This window comes from Cygnus olor, chromosome 3 (genome assembly GCF_009769625.2).
Source record: "Cygnus olor isolate bCygOlo1 chromosome 3, bCygOlo1.pri.v2, whole genome shotgun sequence".
In the NCBI taxonomy this organism is placed as follows: domain Eukaryota; kingdom Metazoa; phylum Chordata; class Aves; order Anseriformes; family Anatidae; genus Cygnus; species Cygnus olor.
Window position 1 is genome coordinate 44,641,665 of NC_049171.1, and position 27,593 is coordinate 44,669,257.

A 27,593-nucleotide genomic window follows, 5' to 3' on the forward strand; every position below is an offset into this window, starting at 1 on the left:
AGTTCAAACTTAAATTTTAGAATAAGGTTTCACTGAACTAGGTCTGAAATTACGGTGTGGGAAGCAGGAAACATATCTGATTTTGTTTGCCAAATTTACAGGAGTTAATTCACTGCTGTATTCTGTATTTCTAATTTTATGTGTTTATTAACCAAGCAATTTGGAGCTGAACAAGGGTTTTTGACATGGAAAACAATGGATACTCACAAGACCTGGTTCCTAGTTTAAGGTCACTGTAAACACTGCCAGCTGGTGACACTTGAATTGCTATCTACAAAAGCATTGTAATATAAGGGCTATTCAATTGACTCTTTTGTTTTTAATGACTAAAATAAAACTAATGTCAACATGTGAACCATGAATTTTGCAGCTGTTTGAAGTGTACTTCAGATTCAGGAAAGACAGAGGCTAGTCTTTAGAATGACTTTGTCTTTACTTTAAGACGAGAAAACTTTATTAAGTCACCATGGTCCAAAAATTTCAACAAATTCATCCTCTGCTGAAGTTGTAGGACAAATCTGACAGACGTACTTGACTTGTTGATCTCTGCTGTGATAAGAGTATCACGCATTCAAAACTCAACTGCTGTCTGCAGATGCCACTGTTACCAAAATTGGGAGAATTTTAAATCAATGTTATTATGTGGAGATAATGCAGCTTCCTCAGAGCACATCCAGAATCTCTATTGCCTGTGATTACAAAGTAATCATTGTGCGCGGCCACAACTGCAATGCTAGCAAAAGTTGGTGTGTCAGAGACACTGTCATTCAAATGAGCTACAATTCTTTACCGTCATCTTTTTTCCGTGGCTTTTAATACTTCATTTAAAAGTCGCACAGACATTGTGAATCGTCTGTGGGTTCTTAAAACTTAATACACAGTGCAACATAAGAAAATACTGCTGTAGTAGCTGCTGCTACATAAAAATTCATAATTCAAATTTGTTCTTGGAGACCAGAGCCTTTTTAAATGTAATGCAGGCAACATAAAGGGGATATATCATCTCAGTTATTACTGGTTGTTCTGCATTGCTCTCTGGCTTCAATCTATTGATATTATCTTCCACCAGATATAAATGTATCTTGGCTTAACGCTCATTTGCTCTTCTTTATCATAGTGAATTTTCAGAGCAATCTTCTATTTTGTCCTGAGTGTTTAAGGTTAATTAAGCAGCATGATATTCTTCCTTCTATGCTAGTGAATATAAATGTAGCTATAATAGAAAGTATGTTTCTTATTAGTCTCTATTAACAATTATATGTAAAATTTCTTAAATTTATTTTCAAGTGCAGGAGTATTAACTGCTTCACAGGTAAGGATAAAAAGTATAGAAACATCACACACATTGTCATAATTTAACAGTGTTCTAGAGTGATAATGGACAGGTTTTCTTTCAGTTGTTCAGCCTAAGTTTAATCAGTTCCAGATTTCCAAATAATTCCCACTGCTACAATTATTTTAGTGCTAACAGAGGTAATCATCTCATCATAAGTGACTTTCCTTACACAACAGTTGAATCAGGACCACATTATTATCTCTCTCTCTCCCTCTCTCCCTCCCTTTCTCTCTCTCTCTCTCTGTCTCTCCCTGCCCCTTCTGAAAGCTATGACCTTCCATTTGCTTTTTAAATCAGTCTAATGGAAAATGAGCCTGAACTTAAATAACATCAAAAATATTTTTAAAGATTTACTAGTATTGATTTAGAGAATGAGTTTTAAGTGTCTTCTTTATCCATAGTGTTTCTGTTACCTCAGTCATGTTTCTAGTCTAATCCATGCTAGCATAATTTCAAGATGACTGCACTATGTGTCATGTTTCCTGAATTTTAATTGACATATTTTCCAGCTCTGTATCAAAGGGCAATGAGGAAAGAAAAAAAAATTAATAATAATAATAATACAAATGGAAGCATCATTTTGCTTCATGAGCATGTCATTGTGAACATGAAGAAATAAACACTTTCTTTTGTGAAAATTCCTATATACCACTATTTAAAATTACTCAAGTATAGAGTAAAGATTTGTAAGAAAATGGCAATGTATGTTTGAAACAGCCACCTTGTTGCCTTGGTGAGATATATTCACAGGTTCGAGAACTTCCAAGTTACCTAAGCTTTGATACAACAGTATCTTGGTGGAGGCAAATGATTTTCTGAAGAACATGTCAAGTAAACAGTCACAAAAGTATAGCTGTAAGAACAGTTAAGCACAAGGAGAAGTCTAGAACTGAAACTTATGTTTCGTAAATTGTTAGATTATCTAATTATGCATAACATAAGAACTAAGCATGGTCAGGGATGGAACCTGCTCAGAAATACAAGCAACAAAAAAAGGGTGTTGAACTGAGGCATATGGTATTCTATTTCTTGTTTTTCTTCCTCATTCTTCTGCAAGTGATTTTGAACCATTCATCGAGACTGCATGATAAAACAATTGTACTGTATATATAAATTGAGATTCGTGTTGAAGTGGACTGCGCTGAAATGTTGCATTGTTGTTGTCAATAAGCTGGCTTCACTTCACACCTGTTTAGACTGGTATGGATTGCTAATACCAGAGACAGATTTGGAACCTGCTGGGTGGACTTTACCTGTCTTATGATTTCTTTGATCTTTATCCATATTTGTGTATGCCCTGGTGGCATATACAAAAAAATGGTAGAACTAGTACTTGATCTGAAGTATATTATTACAATGATTCATACTTTTAAAGTTTCCTTTAATAAGTTTGTCAAAGGAGTGTGACTAAAGAAAATAGTTTGCTGGGGAAAAAAAAAAGTATCAATATCTCATCTCTAAAGACTGGATAATGATGAAGAAAGAGAATTGTAAGTGATTGACTCATATTTTTTTGAGAAAAAAAAATAACACTGAAAAAGCAACATTATTACAGCCCCCCCCCACCGCCTAATATCAGTAAAACTTCTTAGTTTCAAGCCAAGAATATGCAGATAGGTTTATTGCAGCAACTGAGATGCAGTCTTTGGCATTGCTTATCCCAGAATTCAAGCATTATGTGTTTCCAATATGAAGCCTTGCTCAAAAATAAGCAGCTTGCATTCTAGTTCTCGTGGTCTGAAGGTGGTACTTGTTTAGACCAGATGATACTCATCTATACTCACCTCAGAATGCAGGCAACATTCTCACAGAAAAAAAAAAAAAAAAAAAAAAAAAAAAAAGGAAAGGTCACTCTTCTGGCCTTACACAGATTGAAAAATCCATTTCTCATTTTAACTGATAATCAATCTTTCGAAGTGAGATTTGAATGATCAAATGGCAAAAAGAACAACACTATTCTCACCAGATCCTGAAACTGGGACATAGTAAGAATTCGCTCATTCAGCTAAAGTTATAAATGTCATCTGAACTCAGTTTTCTGCTTCCTTCTTCCAGGCCCCATGTCCTCACTGCAAGACTGCAAGGATACTGCTGTGATTCCTAGTGAAAGTGGAACATCTTTTTAAATGCCAGGCGATATACTGTTGTCAGTCATGCTGATAGATGTTTGCTGTTCTGGCTCATGTCACTGAGCACAGTTCAGTAAATAAGAGAGGTTAGATTTTGATCATTGGGTTTGTTTTAGAAACGAATATGTGAAAGGGATTGGTAGCTGTGAGAATCTGGCAAGGGCCTGCTGTAGCTTGACAATTCACTGCTTATACAAGCTGCTGACATGCATGCATGTAGATGTGTATCTAGACAAAGAGAGACAAAGAAACTCTTAGAATTTTATATATATATACATTTTAAACTAACTTTGCATTATATCCAGATTATTGTTGCCTGTTTGTTTACATCAGGGGGTTAATCAGAGGCCTTTGAAGCATGTAAATAAAACTAAAATGCTGCTATTGAAAGCTGTGATAGCACAAGACAGGTTAATGCTATCGGGTTTCTTCTCACATATATTGCAGGGGAGGAGAAGGCCATATCTACCAGAAGCAAAGCAGAAGGACCAGGGGCAGGAAGGAGCAGTTTTCTAGCTAGGGCTTTCTAAGTCCGGCTTGTTCACTAACAAGGAAAATAACTTCAGGCAAATAATTTCAAAAGCTGAGTAAAAAAAGAAGAGAGAGAGAGAGACAGAGAGAGAGAGAGAGAGAGAGAGAGAGAGAGAGATTCCAATATGTCCAATCTGACACAGACATCAACATTTGCCCCATTTAGGGAAGGAAATTGTCAATGAAAAGGAAAAACAGGGGGAACCTGGACCTGGGAGACACATAGAAAAGTGCTGCCTGAGAACATTAAAGACATTAGGCCATCCCGCCAGAGAAAAGTAACTTGTGTTTTGTAAATTGCTGGAGCTGGTGTGCTCACTTGTGACTTAGGACTGTTGGCAGAAAGTAATCAATAAATAGAGTTTTGAATAATAAGTCTTTTTGTATTACTGAAACACCAGAGTTTTTCACCTATTTATTCAAGGGAATTGTATTAGCCAAAAGACTTTTAAAAGTACTTCTATTGAAAAAGATGTTGAGATGTTCCTGCTGAGATTATTTCTTTGTACCTTGTAAAGGATTTATAAGAATTGTCCAGGTGTCCTCTAATGCACATAATAAGTATGATTATCTTTTTGATGTGATCATCATGCCCCTTTTCACTTCTGAAGACTATTCAGGGAACCAAGTACTTGTATTAGAGACAGTTGTCACGTGAACTGAACAGAAAAGACCCTTCGACAGAGTGGTCTTATTTAAAATGTTAATAGTTAGTTTGATTGGAGGGGATGAAAATAAATATGTTTCTTTGTCACATAGCTGACATCTTTCTGTTAGGTTACGTGGTAAAAAACTTGTCTGCACACACAAGAGGGAGGACAGAGGGACAGTGGCATATAAGGGTTACCTGGACTGAGGACTCAGAAGAGACCCTGTCCAGTCCCGTCCCAGGACATCCCAAAAGAGTGTCATCCACACAGGCCAGGGTGACACCAGCCATCTGTGTGTGTGTGCGTGCATGTGTGTGTCTACACATGTATATCGTGTGTGTGTGAGTGAGGGGTCTCCACCAGCAACTGGAGTGGGGCTGCTGCCCTGGGGGCTCATGTGTCCAGCTGCCAGCTCTGCATGCATGTGCCTACTGGGAATATGTGCTCAGCCTTGCTGCTGGTTGGACCTGGGGGCATGGATCCACAGCAGCTTCACCTCTGTCAGGCTACTAGATTTGCCCTCCCACTGGCCCCTCGGTTTCTTATTCAATTTCCTTTGAAACAACAGGCATGGGTGTAGTCTCTATACTTCTCACAAGGTTTACCAATGACATAACTTATTCTGTCATCTGATCAAACAGTTTTTATATTTTAATCACAGAACAATGAGCAATTATGGATCACACTGGTGACAAAGGTTCTTCAGAAGCTGTGATGCCAAATTTAACTTTTTAATTCTGTTACACTGGCACAGTGTTATACTTACTTATCTGAGTATTTGAGGTAAAAAGAATTGAAAACATGCTGTATAAATTACAAAGAATTCTCTTCACTGTTTTCTATGCCTAACAAGCTACCCTTCTGTTATCACATCAGACTTACAAACTAACTAAGGGTAAAGCAGGGTAGACCAAGAGTGATGGAGGTCCATTAATTTGTTACATTGGAGTAACATTTCCTTTAAACTGTGTGGTCTGTCTATTAGAAATGTACAATAACAACCTAATTTGGTTATGTTAGGTTCTAACTAGTACTGTGCCATAAATGTTTATCAGCCCAGGATCAGCTAGGTGAATAAAAATAAATAAATAAATAAATAAATAAATACTAGAGGATGCATGTGTTCTTATACCTCCAGGAGATAAACATTTTACGCCTTAATCTCCCCAACACTCAATGTAATTCCTTAACTATAATCTTAATTTTTTTCTACAAATGAAATACTTCACTTTTTTTTTTTTTAATATGAATGCATATATGTCAGTGATAATTCTTCTGAATTCATGATTATAGTTTGCATTGTAATGTAAGAGGTGTTAATGTTGCACATACTGTACTTCCTTAAGTAGAAAGACATTCACTTTCCTCTAAAAGTGTCAAACCATCAGATAATCAGCAACTCATCCCTTGTTTCTACAATAACAGAACAAAATCTATTTGAGTGTTTTGGTATTCTTTTAGCATGAGGTAAGCAGCTAGTGAAAGTGTTCGATTACCCCAGGAGTGCAAGCAATCATCACTGACAACTCTGTGTTGAAAAGAGAGGACAGAGAAGCCACCAGAAGTTTATGAGAATTTAGTAAGAACTAACACATTGAAATTAGGTAAAAGACTTTTGTGTGGAGCTAGCTAAGCACTTCAGGAAGCTACAGATACCTTGAAGGGAGGCTGAAGACTAAAGCCCACATAAACTTCCTAGATATTCTAGTATAATTGAAAAGGCAGGAGATACTAGAGGGGACCACTGCTTGCATGGCTGTTATGAAGGTTCTGGTTTGCAGAACAGTTGTCCTGAGAGATGGTTGGATTTATAAACATGGCAGCATGCTTCTCACAGATAAATAAATAAATAAATAAATAAAAGTGAAAATCTCAACTGGAAATTACCTGGAGCAACTATGAGGTTATTAACACAAAAACAAAAAAGGAAATTTAATAGGAATGCATATGTTGTATAAAACAAACTCAAGATGTTGTGTTCAAGGTCAACAGATGTGGAAGGAATGTGTTTTTTCAATTGCTATATGCTATTCCTTGAAGACAATAAGCAGAACAAGGTGGAGATTCTCATTGATTAGAAGAAATTTAATACTAACTAGTATTCCTAATGGCTGATGAGTTGATTTGCATGATTAGAACATTAAAATCAGTGGTTATTACCCACTTTGCGAAAACAAAATAGTTACAAGAGATAATAGGGTATACTGAAGAAATATCACTGTGCTAACCAGCATAGTCCAGAAGATTGAAGAAAAGTAGGTTATTGTCAGTAATAGTACTATTTTGCAAGATGTATTAGAGGTCTCATACAGCCCTTAGAGAAGCATCCTTTAGTTCTTTTGAATATTATATGTGACTGTTTCCTAATGTGAAAGATAGTGCCCCCAACATGCTGTATCTCTGTTTTGATCCTCATTATAGCAAATAGAGGTGAATTAATCACCTGGGCTGATTATTATGATTATATTCAGACAGGCAACAAAGGACTGTTTTTCTGAAGCTTACAAAAAAACTGTTCTAAAGGTAAGGAATACTGTGAGTGAAATTAAAGGAAATAATCTCTTAATAAGAAATAACTGATGAAAATTTAACAGAGGACCAAAACCTCTTGATCCTACAATCAAGGCAACGCCACTTTGGCTCAGTTGTAAACTGAAAGTTAGAAATACAATACAGTCTACAACACATGAAATAGTGAGTAGATACCAAATACTGCCTCTTAGATTTTTTTTGGGGAAAAAAGAAGATGAAGGAAACAGCTTTGGGAAAAGATCCCTGATGCCATACTAGCAATAACAGATTTTTTTTTTTTGAGGATATGAACAAATATTCAAGCAGCAGGAATATGCTAATTGGTGATTGTCATTGAAAGTGTTTTGAAAGAAGTATGGTAAAGGGCTTGCCACACAGCAGGATGACTTTCCATTAGTAAATAAGGAGGTTAAAACATCTGCTTTGACAAATGATTCTTAACTCATCAGCTCTGGACAGAGTGTGAGAAGAAATGATTGAATGAATGTCTGACCATCAGACGTTAATTCTGAACAAATCTTGGAATATTGGATAAATTCCAGCAGACTGGGCAAGTGGATATCTTGTTACAAGAGTAAGTAAGAGGTTTTATCCTTGAAAGAAAAAGTCATCAAGAGCTGCTTTAATAGTGAATTATTTAAAAACAAAGTAATCTGTATTAATATGGACTTATGGAAAGTAGGTCATGTCAAACAAACTTGATTTCATTCCTGTTACGATTTCAGATTTGATTGCTAAGAGTAACAGCTTGGATTTAATGTATGCTTATTTTTATAAGGCATTGACTGTGTCTCACATCACATCTTGATGACAAAATCAGCACTACATAACATCAATGAAGTCCATTTAGTGGACTAATGAACTGACTAATGAACCATGTACGAATAAACAATTATCGACAGAAAATCATCTCCTGTGAGGGGTGATGTTTTGCAAGGATTGGGAGTGGGCTGAGCACTATGGGACATTTTCATCACTCCTCTGAAAATGAAAACTTGCCAGAATGTTAAATAATGAGAGTTGAGAATTATACCATATGACATACATTTCTTGGTAAGATACATTCAATGGAACACAGTATGTTTAAATGCAACCAAACATGAACGCTATAAATGCATAAGACATGGTTCAGGTTATATGCAGTTAACACAGTACGTACACAAAGTTTCTAATATCTACCCCTTTCTGTGATGTAGATATTATGCTCACCATTCTGCTGTCCCTCTGGATCTTACAGTCTAGGGCAAGGATATATGGAAGTCATCAGCTTTGTAAGTCCCTCACCGGGAGGAGTATGATGAATATTATGGTGGTGAGGTCTTCTGCCTCACTCTAGGATACACTCAGTGCCATTTCTATATGTTTGCTACAAGCAATGGCAGATCTGTATTTGCTGGGCTACAACGCTACAATGTTGTGCTAGAAGTTATGGGGGAAATTTAATGAGAATTCAATATTAGAGTCTATATTCAGTAGGATTTCCATATTTCAGACTAGGTTCTGTTTGACTGAGTCAAAATAATGCTTATTTTAAAATTACATACTTTGTTTCTTCAATGGGATGAGCAAATTTAATGGAGAGGCTTTGTTTCTCAATAGATTGAGATATTGTTTTCTTTTGTGATGGAATTTTTTCTTCTGCAAAAAGCAATCAAGCAAACAAACAAAAATGGTATAAGATTCCTTGAATTCATTTTCTAATATTGCCATAGCAACATTAAAAAACACTCATTAAGTTTAGTTCTGTGAAAACAAAACAAAACAAAATACAAAGTGATATTGTCATCTAGTGACTTGGTTTAAGTTAGTATATCATCATTTAAAGTTATCAAAAGAGATGTGTCTCAAAATCAGTTGTCTGTGATCACATGGATATTTCTGAAACAGAGAAGATCCAAACTATTATTATTATTATTATTATTATTATTATTATTTGACACAGAGGCAACATATCATAAGGATCTGTTTGTGTCTGTGTGCAGTCAAGGTGTTAGGTCTGTCCATTACATACCCAGTTCTTCAAGGTGCAGTAGCCTCATCTGTCACATCTTTTATTCTGTAATACCTTGGTAGATAAGCAATAGTTAAACACTCTCAGGTTTGAGTGGTGGAAAAACAGTGTTTGAAAATGTTCCTTAGGTCTGGAAGTCATTCTCCAGTTTGGTTGCCTGATCTAGGCAACCAAACTTATATCTAGGAATGCTGTGTGAAGAGGCAGTGTGTCAATTATTAGTTTTAGACTGTATACCTGATACATTTGACTTCTAAAAAATGATCTAGTACAAGCATCTTCTGGAGGTCTGGGGAAAAATGCATATTGCTGAGTAGTAACAAACCAAGCTTTCAACAGCAACTCTAGAAATGAAATGACCATTAAGGATTGTACTTGAACATTATCCAACAATGTGAAAACAAATGATAAAACTGGGCAAATTAAAAAATGAGAAACAATATTTTGTTAGAGTATAAAAAAAGAAAGCAAAAAAAAAAAAGAATTAACGTTATGTTCTGTGTCTTCTGAAGACAAAAAATTCTTTGGGTTTTACTATGTGTTCAGATTCTATGCAATTTTTAGAGCTTTCTTTATTTACCCCATACAGGGTCAGCAGAGGGAAGAACACATAAGAATTTCATTTTCATGCAAATTTTCTTAAAGAATAAAGTCTTTAAGGTGAGATATTATCTCTATCAATCTTTAAATGTTTCTGAATATTGGGAGGTTTTAACTGTTTTATTTACCTTATTATATGATAAATTAGATCATTTCATTTTGTATTGTCATTCAGAAATCTTTTCTTTGGTGTATGTATAATCATATGCTCATGTAATCTTATGTATGTTCATCAGTCATTACTTTTTTTTTTTTTTTCCTTACAGGTGTACCTTTGTTTTCTACAGCTCACATCCCTTTCCATTGTTAATTTTCATCAGAGACACTCAGAGACATAGTTCTCTTCACCTGTTTCATTAATTATCGGAATTAAATGGCTATGTACATTTTCATGTTCAATAGCATCATGATCATCATTACAACCACAGATCACCATCATTATACTTACTGATTTAACAGATACAGACGTTTGTTGCTCTTGCTTTGTTTCTACCATACTATGCCATCTCATTTTCCTGCACAGCAACTAGGCTGTCAACATAAACTTTTAAACATGACAGAACTCAGCATAGCAATATCCTTTAAAATGGTTGTTGACATCTAAGTAACAAAACTCCTTACTGTAGTCTGGTGCTTGTCAGTCAGAAGCACTGGAAACATGATTATCTTCCCTGTTGCATGCATTCTTGATGCTGACTCTACACAGCGATTTGTGAAATCCAGCATAACTTTAAAAATCAGCAAGTTCTGATTTTTGCTTTCATTGCTGCAGTATAGCAGTTTAACTCCTCTAATTGGCTTTAACTAAATGAAACCTACTGCCACTTATGAACAGAAGTGCAAATTTAGCACTGTCTATTTTTGCCAGCTTGTGTCAGTGGCTATTTGGCTCAGCTTTTCCATCTTCCCAAATACAAACTCCATTATTTGATTTGCTTCATTATAAATGTAGCAAGTGTTCATGAGGTGATCAGCTAATCAGTGCTGATATCTATACTCATCAGGTCATAAAAATAATTAATGGATACATTTGGCTTCCTATCACTGTTGGTAGAATAGACTGTTTCTTTTCGGTCCCTCATTTAGCCTAGCACTGAAAAGGTAGGAGTTTTCAGAGATCACATAAAATTAAAATAAATATGCCACTTTGTGTTTAGGAACAGGGATATAGATAATTAATTTACTTCTAAGTTTTACAGTATGAATTCCAACTTCTGTAGCAAAAACTTTGTGTTTTAATGATTTTTTTCTTTTCTTTTTATGTCTGGAAAATAAATGGGATCAAGCTCTTTTTTTTTTGGTACTTTTTTGTTGTTTTTGGTAACATTTCTAGTATAAGATGGAGTTATCATTCAGTGTATTACAGTTTGTCCTTCTGACACTCATTTGCTGAACTGCCCACTCATTTCTTGTTCCTCAGCCTCAAGAATGTGTGAAGACCTGGCAGTAATACTGGAGATACTGGCAACATGAAGACAACTGATGGCAGTTCAAGATGTCAGTGCCCTATGTATCCCTGTCACCTTCATCCAAGGGCAAAATCCTTTCCCTCCCACACTTCCCTCTGGAAATCAAGCAGCCCATTTGCAACCATCCAGCTTCAGATTCCTATATATGTATTGTAGCAAAAAAGAATCTTTCCTAATGCTTGAAAAATGTGGGGGCTCTGAACTTACCTTTGTGCTAGGAATATTAAAAACACAATGAATTAAAGTATGGTTTGAAGTTCTAACAACACAGGCAATCTGAGACTGGTCAGAGGAGAAAGTACTTTTATAGATTTTCTAAAGCTACATTTTTTTATCTTTCTGTGTACACAGAGACACAACAGTTTCCCTGGGTTAGTACTGCAACCTAAATGGGACAGGGCTTTAAAGACCATCTGAGCAGATCATAGTTTTAAAATCAAACTATAATATGTCATTTTAGTTTTCTTTCTAGGATCATTTGTGTCAGGCTTTATGGATCATCAGTGTCACAAATAAATTCCCAGCAGATTTTTTTTTTGTATATTCTTCACTCAAGGTTTCATTTGTATACCTTCTTCCATGTTTCCTAGCTACAACGTCTAAGTCTTTGTTTTTAGGGCATTTAAAATGCAGAAGTTTTAAAAAAAAAAAGCTTATGGAAAACTTTCTGCCTTCATCTCATGTCACTCATGTCTGAGCCTGGAAAGCTATAGCAGTGCAGGTCTCTGATGTCGCCAGTGTGTCATTCTTTCATAAATATTGCTGGATTTTTTAAACAAAGGAAGCTTATTTCTGTTGTACTTCAGGGAGGGTGCCCAAATTTTTATTCTGTTGTGTGAGAAGAGTAAGTGAGAAAATCATTTCTAGGGCATATTTCTACAGCTGTTTTTTCCGTCTCTTATTTTAAATTCACAGACAATTTATCTGTAGGCACGATACTCTTCAATGTATTCTGACTTTTTTTTCTCTTCTACCATGAAATGTGTGTGCAAAGAGAATTAGCAAATAGTTGAAGACAGAGCTTATCTGGAGGAATAGGGCTCGGGAAAGATACTCCTAGTCTTTCTAAAGATAGCATTCCTTCCTCAAAAACCCCTAACATCTGTTTATACTTTGGCTGGGTAGTGGGAGCAAAAATGTGATCTTTAATCATAGAATGGTTTGTGTTGGAAAGGACCTTAAAGATCATCTAATTCCAATCTTTAAGCCCAATACAAGTTAGAAAACAGCAACTAAAAGGAGCACAACATGAGAAAGATCAGCTCTTTCAGCAGTCACTACACAAAATGATATCCCAAATTACTCCTTTTAGGAGATAGTTGTATTAACCATTACATAACTGTTGACAACAACTTCTGTTATATCAAAAATAGTCAGTAAATAGTCGTGTTTTTTTTTTTTTTTTTTTTTCCAGACATTCATATATTCGTTATTTGGAAATCAAATATCTTTATTTTTGGAGGTGATAGAAATGGTTCATGTAAATATGTTGTTGCTATCTGCAATTTAGAAGTAAATTCATTTTGAGTGATCTAGTACCTTCTTCCAGTTTTGTGGTTTTTGTTTTTTATATATTAATAAGCAAAATTCTGTACAATGGTTCCTGGACAAGGAATTTACTTTACTCTTTCAATATAAGAAATGTAATTTTTTTACAAATTGAATATTTTGAGAATTGTGAGAATTAAATGAGGTGCATGGAGTCTATATCTGCAATCCTTCTGAAATAGCATCTCATTTATAGTATTTAGGAAGTTTTGTCTTCATGATCATGCCTGCAAGAATTTTAGTGCTTACCTCATTTAGAGAGATTCTCAATATCCTGTAATACAAATTTCAAACAATTAATGGAACCCATTTACTATCTCATCAATATATTCTTCCTGCCATGTATAATACAAAATATTATTATACACACATATATACAGGTATGTTTTCTGACAAACACATTTATACTGTAAAAATTCATGCAAATTTCACTGGAATAAAGAGAAGAAGAATAATAGGACAATAGAAAAGGATAAACATCTTTCAATTAAGTGATATGTTCTACTGATTTAAGTGCAGTTATATCAGTAAATCAAGCTCTGTTTAATTGCATGTAAATAGAGATTCTTTGAATTCACTAGTAATTTAAATTTCCAAGAGGAAATCAGGAGTAACTACAGCTCTTTCAATCTTCAGAAAGGTTACGATTTTCATTGCCCTATCCTTTTCTAAACTACAATTACAAATGTCTTATATATCTTCTATGAACCAAAAGTCATTGTAGACATGGATGTAGACAAAAACCCTAGAAACTATGGCAAGCTAAGCAGACTTTCTGCAAGGAAGATCTGGCATTCTTTAGCTCTTTAGACTGACTTTGCTGATTCTGAAACAATTTCAAGACAATAAATTTAAATGTACATATTAATTCAGCTAATATGTAAATAATAGCTTTGGTTTACTGTTAGGCAGCTTGCTAACCTACTTTAAATATTTTTCAGTCTCTGTTGGACATAGTATTCAATTATATATATATGTATGTATATAACTTAATTTCTCTACCTGTTCCTCTACTGTATTTTTTGTTTTATTTTGGTTTGATTTGTTTTGCATTAAAGAAAAAGTTAAAAATCACTTACAGCTTCTTTAGAAGAAGTCTGGAGCAGTGTGATCACCACCATGTATATATGTATATTTAAATTAGGCTTACTGAAAGATAAAACTGAGAACTTGTTTACCTTTTAATAACAACAACAACAACAACAATAATAATAATAATAATAATAATAATGGTATTGCTATTATTATTATGTGCCACGGCGTACCCATTCCTCCTTTACTGTTCCCATTCCTCCTTTCCTGATGGGAACATTCCCATTCCTCCTTTACTATCCTCCCCCTACAAACATCTCATCTCCCATGAGAAGTCTTCTTCTCATCAAAAGCATGGAAAGTAAAATGAGGTGTCTGAGCACCCGCATTCCAACTGAGAAAGCAGAAGCCTGTCTTGGAGAAAGGGGAAAATAACAGACAAAAACAACTCTTTTTACCTTTTGTTTTCCAGATTGATTACTATTTTCACTTACAAAATATAACAATCTCAGTTTAAACTTTGATTCTTTTCCTCAGATCATTTTTATTATCTTCCTGCCATTCTGTTTTTGTTCGCATGACCCCAGCTCTCCCAGGTCTCCTGGGACTGAAGAGTTATAGTCAATACAATTTAACCAACTGAAAATTACCATTAAGAATGGTTTGAACTAATTTTGTCCTGCTGGTAATATCACAATTGCAAGCACAATACCCTGGAATCTTTCAAGGCTGGAGGTAAGTGTCTCTGTATGTCACTGGAATAGATTCTGCTTTTCCAATTGAAAGAAAAGGAGGATACAAGGCTTTAAAAAGAAAGTACTTCAAGATTTATGCAAATGTAAAACTAAATTGGGGGATGAGACTATTTAACAAGGAAGCAGAATTTTATACTTGGGAAAAAAAGGAAGGTGGATGCAGACTTACAGTGTTAGAAACAGCTTGGTTGTAGATGAAGTAATGAGTGAGTACTAAGGGAAAAATTGGTGCAGTTTTATCCATACCTTTTCAGTGGACATAAACACACAAAAAATATAAGAGTTTCTGAAAATATTTTCCACATTATTTTTTTTTGAAGAGTGAACAATAAAATTGACCATGACTCTGGATGAAAGATTCATCCAGTTATTTTGAGGAATATCTATGATTCTTGCATCTCCTCAGAGTAGCAGTGAACTTCCTCAAAAATCAGTGTTATCGAACAGTGCAGAATGATTATCTCTGTTTCTGACTTGGAGGAGATGAGCTACCAAAGCAAAGAGTGCTGCTCCTCTGGCCTGTAGCATTCCTGATGTCTATCCACAATACTGACAGGTGACAGGCAGCACTGATTGCTTGTTCCTTGATTAGCTTGCTTACAGAAGATTAGATGCTGGCAGTACTTGATGAAGTTGCTAGTGTCTGGTAAAGATTTATTCAGGCCTAGACAGACTCCAGCATGTTTTAGGATGAGCGATCAATTTTCTGTCAAAGGAGATGTTGATCACTTGCCTAGTGGGAGTCTCTGCTCTTTATTTTCGTACTGCCCAGGAAGGTCCTAAGGGGCACTGGTGGCAATTCCTGTGATTCTCAGTTTGAATGAGCTGGATTTTTGGGAAAAAAAAAAAAAAAAAAAGAAAGAAAAAAAAAGAAAAAAAAAGAAGAAAAAAAGAAGAAAAAAAGGTACAGTTTCTCATCTCACACTCAGTTTATTTTTACTGGACACTCATAAAGCTGGTACTATTAATTTTAACCTGTTAATCTCTGGGTGAGATTTAACAGTGGTATTAATATAATTAAAGAACGGTGATAGTATTTCACTGAAATGTTAATCTTTTCAGTCTTCCTGCCTCCTTTTGATGCAGAATTGATCGTTATTGCCAGATGATGACATATTCTGAGTTTATCGGTGCTAATAGGAATAATAGCTTAATGTGAATATAAGTACTGAAGGTACAGACTATTTTCCAGTAATATAAACTCCTTATGATCCTTATCCTTTAATTGTTATCACCCTCTTTATCGATACTATGTGGAAAAATATTGAAATGTGATTTAGTATTAACTTGAAATTTTACATATCACTGGTAACATATCTGGTATTTTGTGCACAGGGGGAGCTTGTATAAACCTCAGGTTTAAAGACACCAACCTGACTCTATACATAAGTGTACAGATAAAAACATGTTGGCTCAGCGTGACACTGATCAGGTTCGAAGTATGATACACATGTGTTTATATTCTCTCAGTCTCTATTTTCAGATGTTAGCTAGGGTACTGATGCTTCCTGCATTGCAGTGTGTCCTAAATATGATTGCAAGTTTTGACAGAAGCAGCTGAGGATGGACAATGTGTCAACATAATGAATTTGACATTACAAGCAGTCAGTTCAGAGTTAAGAAATGGTGTAGATATGTTCTTGACTAGAGAGCTAGCCAAATCAGTGGTAATGACTCATTTCATCATTTTATCCTCTCATCATAAGGATTTTCATGTTTTCTTTATTAGAAACGAACAGTTAGAGCACCAGTTCCATGATTTAGCTGGAACTCTGAATTTTTCTTTCACTGTTGATGAATTCCCCACAATTTTTGTACTCTGTTATCATCGTGATAATGGAAAGGAACACCTCTCTTTTTCTCAGCATATAACTTTCATGGTCTCTATAAGTCACTATAATTACAGAACTTTCCAGTTGCTGTTTTAGATCTAGTGGGTGATGACAGCTGCAGATCTGACAACACATTGATGCATTAGGCTGGACCACACTGGATCAAGGTCTGGCCAAGCTTTTCTCTCTAGATAGAGGAGAACCTCTTCTGGATATCTTCTGTCTGTCATTGAGACCATGGAGAATGTCTGATGGGCTCACAGAGACCTAAAGAATTATTATCTAAATTTGTAGAATTGCCAAAGTTCCTTAGTGTCCTGATTTTCATTGTTCTTTTTCTTTTGTGTAAACCTATTAGATAAGCCATTCCTGTTTTCCTTTCTTTTCCCTCATAAAAAGAGCTATCTATAGCTGTGTAGGGAAATTGAACCTATGCTACATGGCATAAATATCTGGCAAAAAGGCTATCATTGGCATGAGATTCAATTTGTATTTAAAATGTAGGTGTTTACTCTTGCTCAGGTTCCAGTGAATTAATGAAGATGTCATTAACGAAACCCAAAGAGCAATTTGGTGCTGTAAAAGGCAGTTGGCTAACATCTCATCAGCTGAATCACACTCCTATATCTTCTCAATATTTTTTAATTGTAATGGGGGCCTAGACAGCTCACATGACTTCAGAAAACTCACTGGAGTTGTTTAAACCAAGAACTAACTCTTACCCTGTATGTTGAGAACCTATTTTCTTTACTGGTGGTCATCCAAAGAGAAAAACATACTTAACTCATACAATTATTTTATATTGATGTTGTGATCAGCTCTCCTACACTTTTTGGGAGGTAATCCCCTTTAATTTACATGCTCTTCTAAATATATTTAACTTCCTAGAAGGGGATACCAGATTACCTTAGCCCCTGTTTTCAGGTGTTAGATGTGGTACTGGCTTACTGCATTACAGCACATCCTCATATAGGGAATATCAGAGCCTCTACTTCCACATTCCAGCCTCTCTGGAAACTCTGAGCATTCATACATAGACCCTTGATCATACTATTGGTCACTTATAGCAGGACTGGGTGATTATATGTTGGGATCAAGATACAGTGCATAACTTCATCATATATGATTTAAGAAAATATTATTTTCTTCCACATAATTTGTCAATATCATCTTATTATGTGGGTCATCAGCTATGGATAACTAATGTTATTTTTACCCTTTCCACTGACCAGAACCAACTACCTCTACCTACTTTTCAGTCACAGTTTTTCTGGAAGAATAAATGGGAATTGGTACAAGGTCACTTGGGGGGCATTTGGAAATACTTTCTGTTTTTTCCAAGTGCTTGAGCCACTTTTGCTCAACTGAATCTCTAATACCTACGGGTATCTCTATTTATTTTTTTCAGTGATGGAAACAGCTATGTCACTTTGTCCTTGTCTCTCTGCGCTGCAGCTCTGCAGTGAGCTGACACAAAGTAAAGTGTTAAGATTTGTGGGGCTCACTTAACTGCAAGATCTGATTTCACTGTAGACTTGTGCTCCACTGTGTGCCACATGCCTGCAGCTGCTCTACAGCCCAGAGGCAATTCAAATGCAAGCTAAACGTGGAGGCCAGAGATGCTCATAACACTGTATTTCAATCCACAGAGACACCGCAAATGCAAAATTAAGTCTCTGAACAGATGACCACTAGAGATTTACCTGTTTCTTCTTCTAATGTTCAAGAGCAAGTAGCTGATATAAAAAGACTTAAAGCCACTTCCCAAGTTGCTTTTGGAATCAATCAGATAACATTTAGTCATTCAAAATTTATATTGCATTTATCATTTTTATCAATAATTTTATTTTAGATCAGAGGGTCTTATGTCCACATGATTTATGACTGCTTTAATTTTTCCCAAGGACATGTGTTAACAAAAATTATGAATGTAGAGAAACTGACACTGTTCCTCTCAAAACGATAAAAATCATCTGTTCAGCATGTGAGACAAATGCTCTATCCACCTTTTTTATTTATTTATATGCTATTTAAATCTTCCTCATTTCAATCTTGTGATGGTATTCATCTATCTATAATAAAATCTTAGCAGTATTTCACTATAAAGATGTTCTCCATCATGCCTCTCAATGGAACCTCTTTAATTCTTCTCTCTGCAGACATCCATTCCCATTTAGTTTATGACTATAATGTAGAAACTGTGTTTTTCTCCCTCTTCCTTCTTCCAGGTGATATATAATTCTAATTCACTTTGTCTGGTCTTGACTTCAGTATATCTGTCTATGCGAGGAGTAGATGTCACAGCTACTGCTGTCAATATTTCCTTCTTGCAGGTTGAACAGTATGCTTGCTATTCCTGACAAGTCAGTGCCTCTGCGCTGCCAAGACACTGGATTAGGGATTCACCGACTAATTGGACAGTCATGCAAATACCTGATGTTCTTTGTTCCACAGTGGATCCCTGCCTGCAAACCCTTTTTTTTTTTTTTTTGTTTAGCACAAACTAGAGTGGAAATCTGTCAAATTTTAATCATCACATTACTCAGCTAAATAAAGTGGGGCTTACATGAAACCCTGGAACATTACTGTCAGTTTTCTGGGCACTGTGGTTCTGGAAAACTACTTGTTAACAGAGTGAAGATGTTTGAGCAAAGACCAATAAAACACAGAAGACAACAGCAACTGACATGAGTCATGACTAAGAGGTTGCATATTTATAACGTATTCGAGCACTGCATATAGATTGCAAGATATCTGATATTCTCAGCAGGGGCATCTGGCTTGTTGGTTTCTAGGTACTGCTGCAAAAAAATGCTGAGTATTATTAGCTCAACACCTTGCAAGCAAAGGTTGAATTTTACGGGACCTTTCTTTTCTTAAGTGTGGCACATGCAACTGATTAGAAATGACAGCAGTACAATGAAGAAAAGGAAAATTCTGTTTGAATAAAACAAGGTTCTTTCTGAATGCACCCTTCTCTTTCAAGGTACATGAGATAAATCTCATTGCTTGGAACAGAATAAAACAATATGGAATATAAACAGAATTGTATTTGGTTTGGAAATTCTTGGAAAGAGGTGATTTTACCTTTTTTTGTGAGCTCTTAGTAGCTTGGGCCTAACTTCCTGTGCCACTAGAGTTGAATGACATAGAGACACTTTCTTTCATTTCATTGTTCCCAGTGCTAAAACATTTTGTAGATCTTCTTTCTTAATTGTATATTTCCCAGAGTTTCCTAAAAACTGAGGCTAAGTCATTGCAATTATTATAACCATGACACGTTCTCACAATAAGCTGGCAGATTTTATCATAGAATTGATTTGGATTGCCACTTTCAAAATTTACTTATCGACTTCTAAAACTGAAAGTACCAAGCCCTATAAAACTGCTCTGTAGAGAATATTCATTTGGCTCAGCTGATGGTCTGCATGTTGAGGATATCCAGAAGTAGGTTCAAAGTTTATCCATTTCTTCTCAGATGTTGCTAATTTTAATTTAGTTTTGTCTACGTCACAAGGAGATAGATGCTGATCAGCTAAAATAGAAATGCCCTCTAGTTTTGCTACCACCAATGAATTCTGTTTCTGTGTATGCTCTACACAAAACAGCTATATTTTAGCAGTTTAATAACAAGTATTTCATATGTATAAGGGTTGTTTTATGCTTTAGATTAGAACAGTTTCAATAGAGAGGATTTTTTTTTTGTATTGAATGGAATTCACACATTTGAAATAATGTGCAAGATTATAAAAAACTCCCATTACAGTTAAAAAAAGAAAATTTTGAGCCACATATTTTGTACTTGCATATAAAATGTATCCCCACATTTCAGACCTCAAAAGCACTAGGATAGAAACAAATGTACTTGTAGATTTAGATACAGGATTTTCTAATTAATTTTAGATGTATGCAAGCTGAAGAACTTTGCCCTTTGCTCATTTTTTTTTTTTTTTTGAGTTTTATCTCCTTAGAAGAAATTTTGTTGGCCTGCTCTGCTTAATTAACTTTTTCAAGAAAAAAGAGTGAACAATACAGAGGAGAAAAACTTATGCTTTATCTAGGAACCCATTGTGTATTTAGAGGAAATTCTATAGGACAATGCATTGCATAACGAGCCAAGACATATGATTTGTTCTGCATGAAATGTATCTTTACTGGCTTTAACACCACTCCATTCACTGCACACTATCCAAGCAACGTATGATTAAGGTATTAAACCTGCAGAGAAAACAAAACAAAACAAAACATGTTTTTATACCTAAAAGGTTACATCAGAATGCAAATGTAACGCAGGAAATAAATCAAAATTAACTTCATCTTTTCCAGCTCAAGCTATTTGTTTTGTAACTTGAAGACGTTTGCAATGTAGCTCATTTTCAGTATAGGCTGTTTCTGTATAAGTATTCTAAAATCTAGTTGGAGTGGGATGAAAAAATACTCTTGCAAGAATTTTTTGCAAAATGAATGGTTGAGGTTGAAAGAGACTTCTGCAGGTCATCTGGTCCAACCGTCCCTGCTCAAGCAGGGCCATCTAGAGTAGGTTGCCCAAGAGCACGTCAAGAGAGCTTCTGAATAGCTCCAAGGAAAGAGATCACTCAAGCAACCTGTTCCAGGTTCACCACCTTCACAGTGAAGAAATGTTACCTGTTGTTCAGATGGAGCCTCCTGTGTTTGCATTTGTGCCCATTACCTCTGGTGCCACTGGGCACCACTGAAAAGAGCCTGGCTCAATCTTCTTTGCATCCTCGCTTCAGGTAGTTATCCACATTGATAAGATTCTCTCTGAGCCTTCTCTTCTCCAGTCTGAAAAGTCCCAGTTCTTTCAACCTTTCTTCATTTGGAAGATGTTTCAGCACCTTCATTGTTTTCACGGCCCTTTGCTGAACTCTCTACAGTAGCTCCATCTCTCTCAAATATCTATCCAAATATTCTTAGCTCCATACCTACCAAATTTTGACATTTTATTCAGTGTGTCTCTTCCATGTTACAAAAGGTTGCTATGAACTCTTGTATACATTTTTTATAAATCTACATAGCAGTCAAGAAAATATTTTTTTCCTACTCCTATCTTGATAGTTCTGCCATGTTTTTTCCGCCCATTATTCACCTTACATACAAAGTTGGTCTTTGTACTGATATGCTTGAGTACAGAGTTTGCCAGCAGATGGGAATCTGAAACCATCCTTGCACTCTTCTATCAGATATACCAGTCCCGAATCCTAGACTAATATGTGCTCTGTGGGACTACAGCTTTCCCCTTCTGTTTGCGCTTTTGACAGCAGTTAGTATAAATTCTCATTGTCTGCATATTTATCTTGTACAGGATTCCATAATGTTTTAACTGTAGTTGCCCATGTTAAAAAGCATGCATAATATTTAAAAATATACAATATTTATATATCAGGATATTTTTACAAGTGATTTTGACAAATCAAAATAGGTCTTATTTCACTTATTAGCTCTAAAAATGTTAATAAATACCTTTATTTCACAGAGATTTCTGGGAATGAAAGACTAAGGAGAATCCTCCAGGAAGGTAAGTTATTTTTAAGGGATCAAGGCAAAATCAGTAAATATTTTACTAATCTAAAATATATAAAAGTTGAGGTTTTTGTAAGATCTGACAGGCAAATATGCTTATGGTTTTGGTTAGCAGACTGTTCTCTGTTGCTGCTATCATTTCCAAAAGTTCTTGCTGCTAGCAAAAAAATTATGAGGCTGCTGTGTATTCGATACATAAATGATCATAATTTTGTGCAAGAAATGAACATGTGCCACATGAAGAAGCTTGTGCTTCCTAGATATCTTTATCAGAGCATGCACATGTCTTCCTCCCCTTCCCCCTGTTGAATGCAGCTACAGTTTTGACAAGCAAATGTTACACTGCATACAATGAATGCAGTCCACTCCCTGGGTATTATCTGAAATTGCTCTGGCAGGACTGCAGTTTTTCATGCTTGCATGGCATGAAGCCGGTGAAATACCAGCTGCAGACTCCCCTTTTCTTTTCTTTCCCCTCTGCCCCAACAGCACATCCTCTCTGTGGCTTTCCTTTGACTTTGCACAATGCTTAAGGTGTAGAACACATTCAAGACCCACCCACACTGGAATACTTCACATTTCTGACCATGGTTCTGCATTTCTCCAATCCACAGCCAGCAAGGTCTGCACGAGTTCAGGCAGGGAGTAGAACTGTCAGTATACTAGGATGTATCTGGTGTACCTACAGAAACAAACAAACAGGACAACAGAGTCTTTATGAGTGGTAGGCTTTGGCTAGGCTTTGGGTCAGGAAGGAGCGAGACAATTTGCTTGGTCAAGTAGAGAACCCTTTACAGAAGTTCCCTAGGATTTTGGACTGAGCAACACCTTGTATGTCTACAATGTGAAGATCCAGGCACACAGAACTGGGGGAATGTCTCACAGTTGACAATCTGGTGAGGATTTACTTGGGCTCTACAATATAAGAAGGATATAAAAATATTAGAATGTGTCTAAAGGAGGGCAACACAGAAGGTGAAAGGACTAGTGGGCATGACTTAAGAGAAGCGGCTGAGGTCACTTGGTTTGTTCAACTTAGAGAATAATGATGGTGAGCAATGAGGGTGACCTCACTGCTGTCTACAACCTTCTTGTCAGAGGGAGTGGAGACAGAGGTGCTGATCTTTCCTCTCTGGTAGTCAGAAATAGGATGCAAGAGAGTGGACTGAAGGTGCATCTGGGGACTTCAGACTGCACATTACAAAAAAAATTCTTCACTGAGAGGGTGGTCAGGCACTGGAACAGGCTCCACAGGGAAGTGGTCATGGCTCCATGCCTATCAGTGTTCAAGAAGGCTTTGGACAATATTCTTAGATATGTGGTTTAACCCTTAGTTTATCCTGTATGGAGTCAGGAGTTGGACTTGGTGATCCTCATGTGTCCCTTCAAACTCAGGATATTCTATGATTCTATGACTTAAGCAACACTCCTCTAAACCTTCTAGCATCACTGAGCATGCCTTCAAATATTCTGTTAGTCATCCAGCTGCTGATCCAAAGGATGCAAGTCTTCTCTAAGTCTCAGGAGAATCCTCCAGTGATGTATTTTGGATTTGCTAGAACATTTCAGACGACTGTAGTTACTCTTTTAGGAAACTGGATTCTGCTGCCCTTGAGTACTTCTGAGATGCCAGTGACTACATAGACTAGATCCACATTTGCTATGGATAGACGTAAGATAGCATAAGACATAGATGTCTCACACGTCACATCTCACATATTGGCACATACGTTTGATAGATGTCTGAATCTGGAACTGAATATTACTGCAAGAATCCTATTACATTATTTGTAATATAAAATGTATAATTTCATAGTAAATTTATAGTTTTGGATAGATAGCTTTAGACAAAGCCCAGCTGAATCATGCGCCTTTTATATTGCAACGAATTTTGCTCCTTTTCGTCCTGCATTTAGCTTGACCTTGGATTTGTCAAGCTTGTAAGCATCATATGAATTTTATAACTTACCCCCCCACCCCCTTTTTTTTTGTCAGTCAGTGACTCAGTACTCTTCTTCAAAAGTCAGTTTTCTTCTGTGTCAAAATTTATGGATGAGTCACTTACTAGGTAACACTAATAACCTAGGGAAAAAAATCATTTTTTTTCTCCCCCCCCCCACCCCGAGGAAAGAAACTATGTTTACCATGGAACAGAATTTCTTTCTTGTATTGTCCATTAGTAAGTGCATCAAGTTATGGTTACCACCCTGGAAGGAAAGTCTTGATTTTTATCAGTCAGTCCTAGCTAGCTAAAAAGAACTTGAATAATTTATGAGTTCCTCATTTAACTGTTTAAAATAAATACAGTATCAGTAATGTGATTATTTTTTTTTTAATTTTAGAAAGTTTCTACATTAGAAAACTATAATTCTAATTCAGTACCTTAAAGAATTTATGAAGTGTGATTGTTTTGTTTCATATACATTTCTAGCCTTATGAAATCATTGGTTAGATTACATAGTACTAGTGCAATAACAACAAAATCTTAATTTTTAAATCAGTTTTTCTATTTGACAATACCAGTTTACATTTGTTTTCTTTCTGAAAATATAAATTTCTGCAATAAAAAAAAAAAAATCATCATTAATAATAAAAGTTCCCCTTCCAAAAAATATAACAGGAATTTTTGTCTTGATTCTGTTTCCGTTATATATTCCTCACCAAGATTTCCCCTATAATCTTATGGTAGGAAACCTCCAATTTCCACTGATTTAATCTTCCCCTTCCTGTGTTTCTGAGCGAGTAGGAGAATGCATCATTAATTTGTGGAAGTGTATTCCATTTCCAGGGCAAGTTCCCCTCCATTTCACCTTAGAGGTGATTTTTCTTGGATATTTTCAGTGGAATTAACATAGCTTTGGTATGCAAAATACAGAAAACTTTAGGTCTAGCACAGATTAGGGGAAGTGAACAGGTTTCTAACCAGTAACTTAAGAAAATATGTGGGAATAACTCTTTGTTCATTTCTTTGCAGTGTAATGTTTCAGTAATGTAGCAGTTTCTTGTCCCGTGATTACTGCCAGGCATCCTTTCCAACAGGAGAACACTTGAATTTATATAATAGAAGATGGACATCTCCTGCTTTTACAGGTAAGGTTTGGGCAAAAAACAAACACAAAAGTTGGAAAGGACATCTGTGGTTATGAGATCCTCTTCCAAATGCCTAAATGTCCTTTTGGGGGCATCTGGTACTAAAGGTCAAAAAATGTGATTAGGTTCTCAAATCGCCTTTTTCATGATATTCCAGGAGTGGCTTTCAGACTTAGAGTTAGGATTTTTATCTGATCAGTTTGTTGAAGGGGCTTTTTATTCTAAGAACATATTTAAAAACCCACAACAGTATTAATATTACTTATATACTGTGTGAGCAGCTAATGTAACCACCAGACCTGTCATTTTTCATTCTCTGCTTGGATTGCTTTGAGATTTGTAGCCTTTATTGCACCAAGCATTTTTTTCAATGTTTAGCTTCTGAATTTATGTTGAATATTTGTCTCATCGCTACAGCTTAATAAAAATTAGATGTAAAAGAGCCATCTCAGTATAGAAAAAACAGCTTCAGGGTTAGGTAGTTGTTTTTCACAAATGAACTTGGATGTAATACAATTACTTTTAGACAGCTTTCCCTAAATATTATGAAATGATTTGAAATAATTACAAAAGCAGTGATGGCAAACCAGTGGCATTTTAAAGTTATGGAATTGCTTTCTAAATGGATGTTCAATGTAGTGCCTTTGTTTCTACAGGCTACAAGCAGTGAGCTGAAACCAATGACAGTGAGTTACCAATGGCTCTACCTGACAAGTGAAGATTTACTTACTAGTGTTAATAGAACTGGAACCAGCCATATTTATCATTCTATCTCTTCCTCAGCAATCAGCAGAGATATTTTTTTTAAATATTATTATTATTTTCCATCTAGAAGGCAGTATATTCAAAGAGGGAAGATAACTCAGTTATTTACAGCTTTGCCAATGACTTCTGCTTGGTAAGTCACTTAGCCTCTGTGTCTGAGTCTCACTAGCTGTTTAGCAAAGATAATGATATTTTTCTTCTCTTGTAAATGATCCTTCTGGGCATATGACAGAACAAAATACCATTCCCATAAACACAGGTACAAGGCATAAAAATTACAGAAAACAATGGCCGTCAAATGAGAAGAAGCTCTGGGAATAAATCCAAATGGATGGCAGAGGCATAAATGCACATAACCACACAGAAAATGCAAGTAACTATTTCTAGTAGAAGAATGAGTATGGTGTTGGCTTATTAGAACTGGTCTGAACAAAGTATGTAGTTATGGGAAGGGAAAACTCAGAGCTTACAGGAGGTGTAAGAAAAATCAGATGTCTAGGGTAGCAATAGACAGAGATTAGCAGACTGCCCTTCTTCAGATGGAGATTGGAGGGGCCACCTACTGCCTTTACAGGCTGGAATCCCTGCCGAGGGACAGGATGAAAAGTATCATTAGAGACTACTCCTCCCTCAGCAATTAATTGCCTTTACCTCCTTCATAAAGGCAAAGTCGTGCCTTCCAGTGCATCCACAGCACATCACAGCCTTGACCTGGCTCTGCAGGGCACCCAGAAGGCATAGCAGGATGCCTTAAAGAGGTAGGAGTGGGTTGCTTCTTGCAAATTGTTCAGGAGAAGTTGCTGCTTGAGGAAGAGAATGGCAAGGAAGGTGAAGTCCACAGAGCAGGGAAGGACAGGGAACTCTGTAGGCTGACCTAGGCTGCCCCTTCCCAGATTTCTTTCCACTCCTCTATTGAACCCCTGTGACCTAACCTGTTATTGTAAGATTGTGCCTTCTGGCTGAAAAGCCTTGAGACATCTCAAGACATGATGTGAGAATTAGAAATTAATATGTAGAACTAAATGAAAAATATTAATAATAAAAATTAAGAAAAGTGTATAACAGATCAAGGACTATATTGTCCCTCAGGAACAGTCATCTCATACTTTTTTTTCTTTAAATACTGTCATCTCATACTTTCTCTTTAAAAATATTAGTCAGACCTTGGAGTATTATACCTTACTGATTGTTATCTGATGAATAATGAACTGTAATTCACAGAGGTTTACATGTTGAACATCACTGAGGTTCAACAGGAATTTTATTATTGTGTTAGACCAGAGAGCCTCTGAGCTGTTCCCATCTGTGCTCCGAATGAAAGACTTACCAGCCGGGACCTGCACATTTATGGAGGAAGATGAAGCCTGTCCTCAAGGACTATTTGAATTTCACAAGATGAAGTAACACCAGCACACATATAAGAGAAACAGAATATATGTTAACATCACCGCTGAATATCCCTTTTCTCCAGCCTGTCAGAACTTGCCAGCTGAAATGAATTACCCTAATAGATTTTAAGGACAATGATCATTTGTGGTTATTTGGCCTGCCCTATGAGTAACATACCCTACAGAATCTCCTCCCAGTGATTTCTGCATTAAGCTCCTAACTTATGTCTGTGCTATACACTGCAGCAAAAAGAAAAATAAAAAGAGACCTCCTAAACACTCTCTGCCAGTTTAGATATAGGTGGGAGACTTTCCATTAATTCAAGAATCCACAGGGAATGGTAAATAGTGACGCACTAGATGGCACTCTTACTTCTGAATCCT

At 36.1% G+C, this 27,593-nt stretch overlaps 1 long non-coding RNA gene across 1 annotated transcript; it reads right to left on the bottom strand.

The window, feature by feature from the left end:
* Nucleotides 1–19,904: 19,904 nt before the first annotated feature.
* On the bottom strand, nt 19,905–27,245 carry LOC121068381. The gene is made up of 3 exons (XR_005818843.1): nt 27,149–27,245; nt 22,553–22,648; nt 19,905–20,643 (listed from the first exon to the last, which is right to left on the bottom strand). It is a non-coding gene; the product is annotated as an uncharacterized LOC121068381 (long non-coding RNA).
* Between the last annotated feature and the right edge of the window lie 348 nt (nt 27,246–27,593).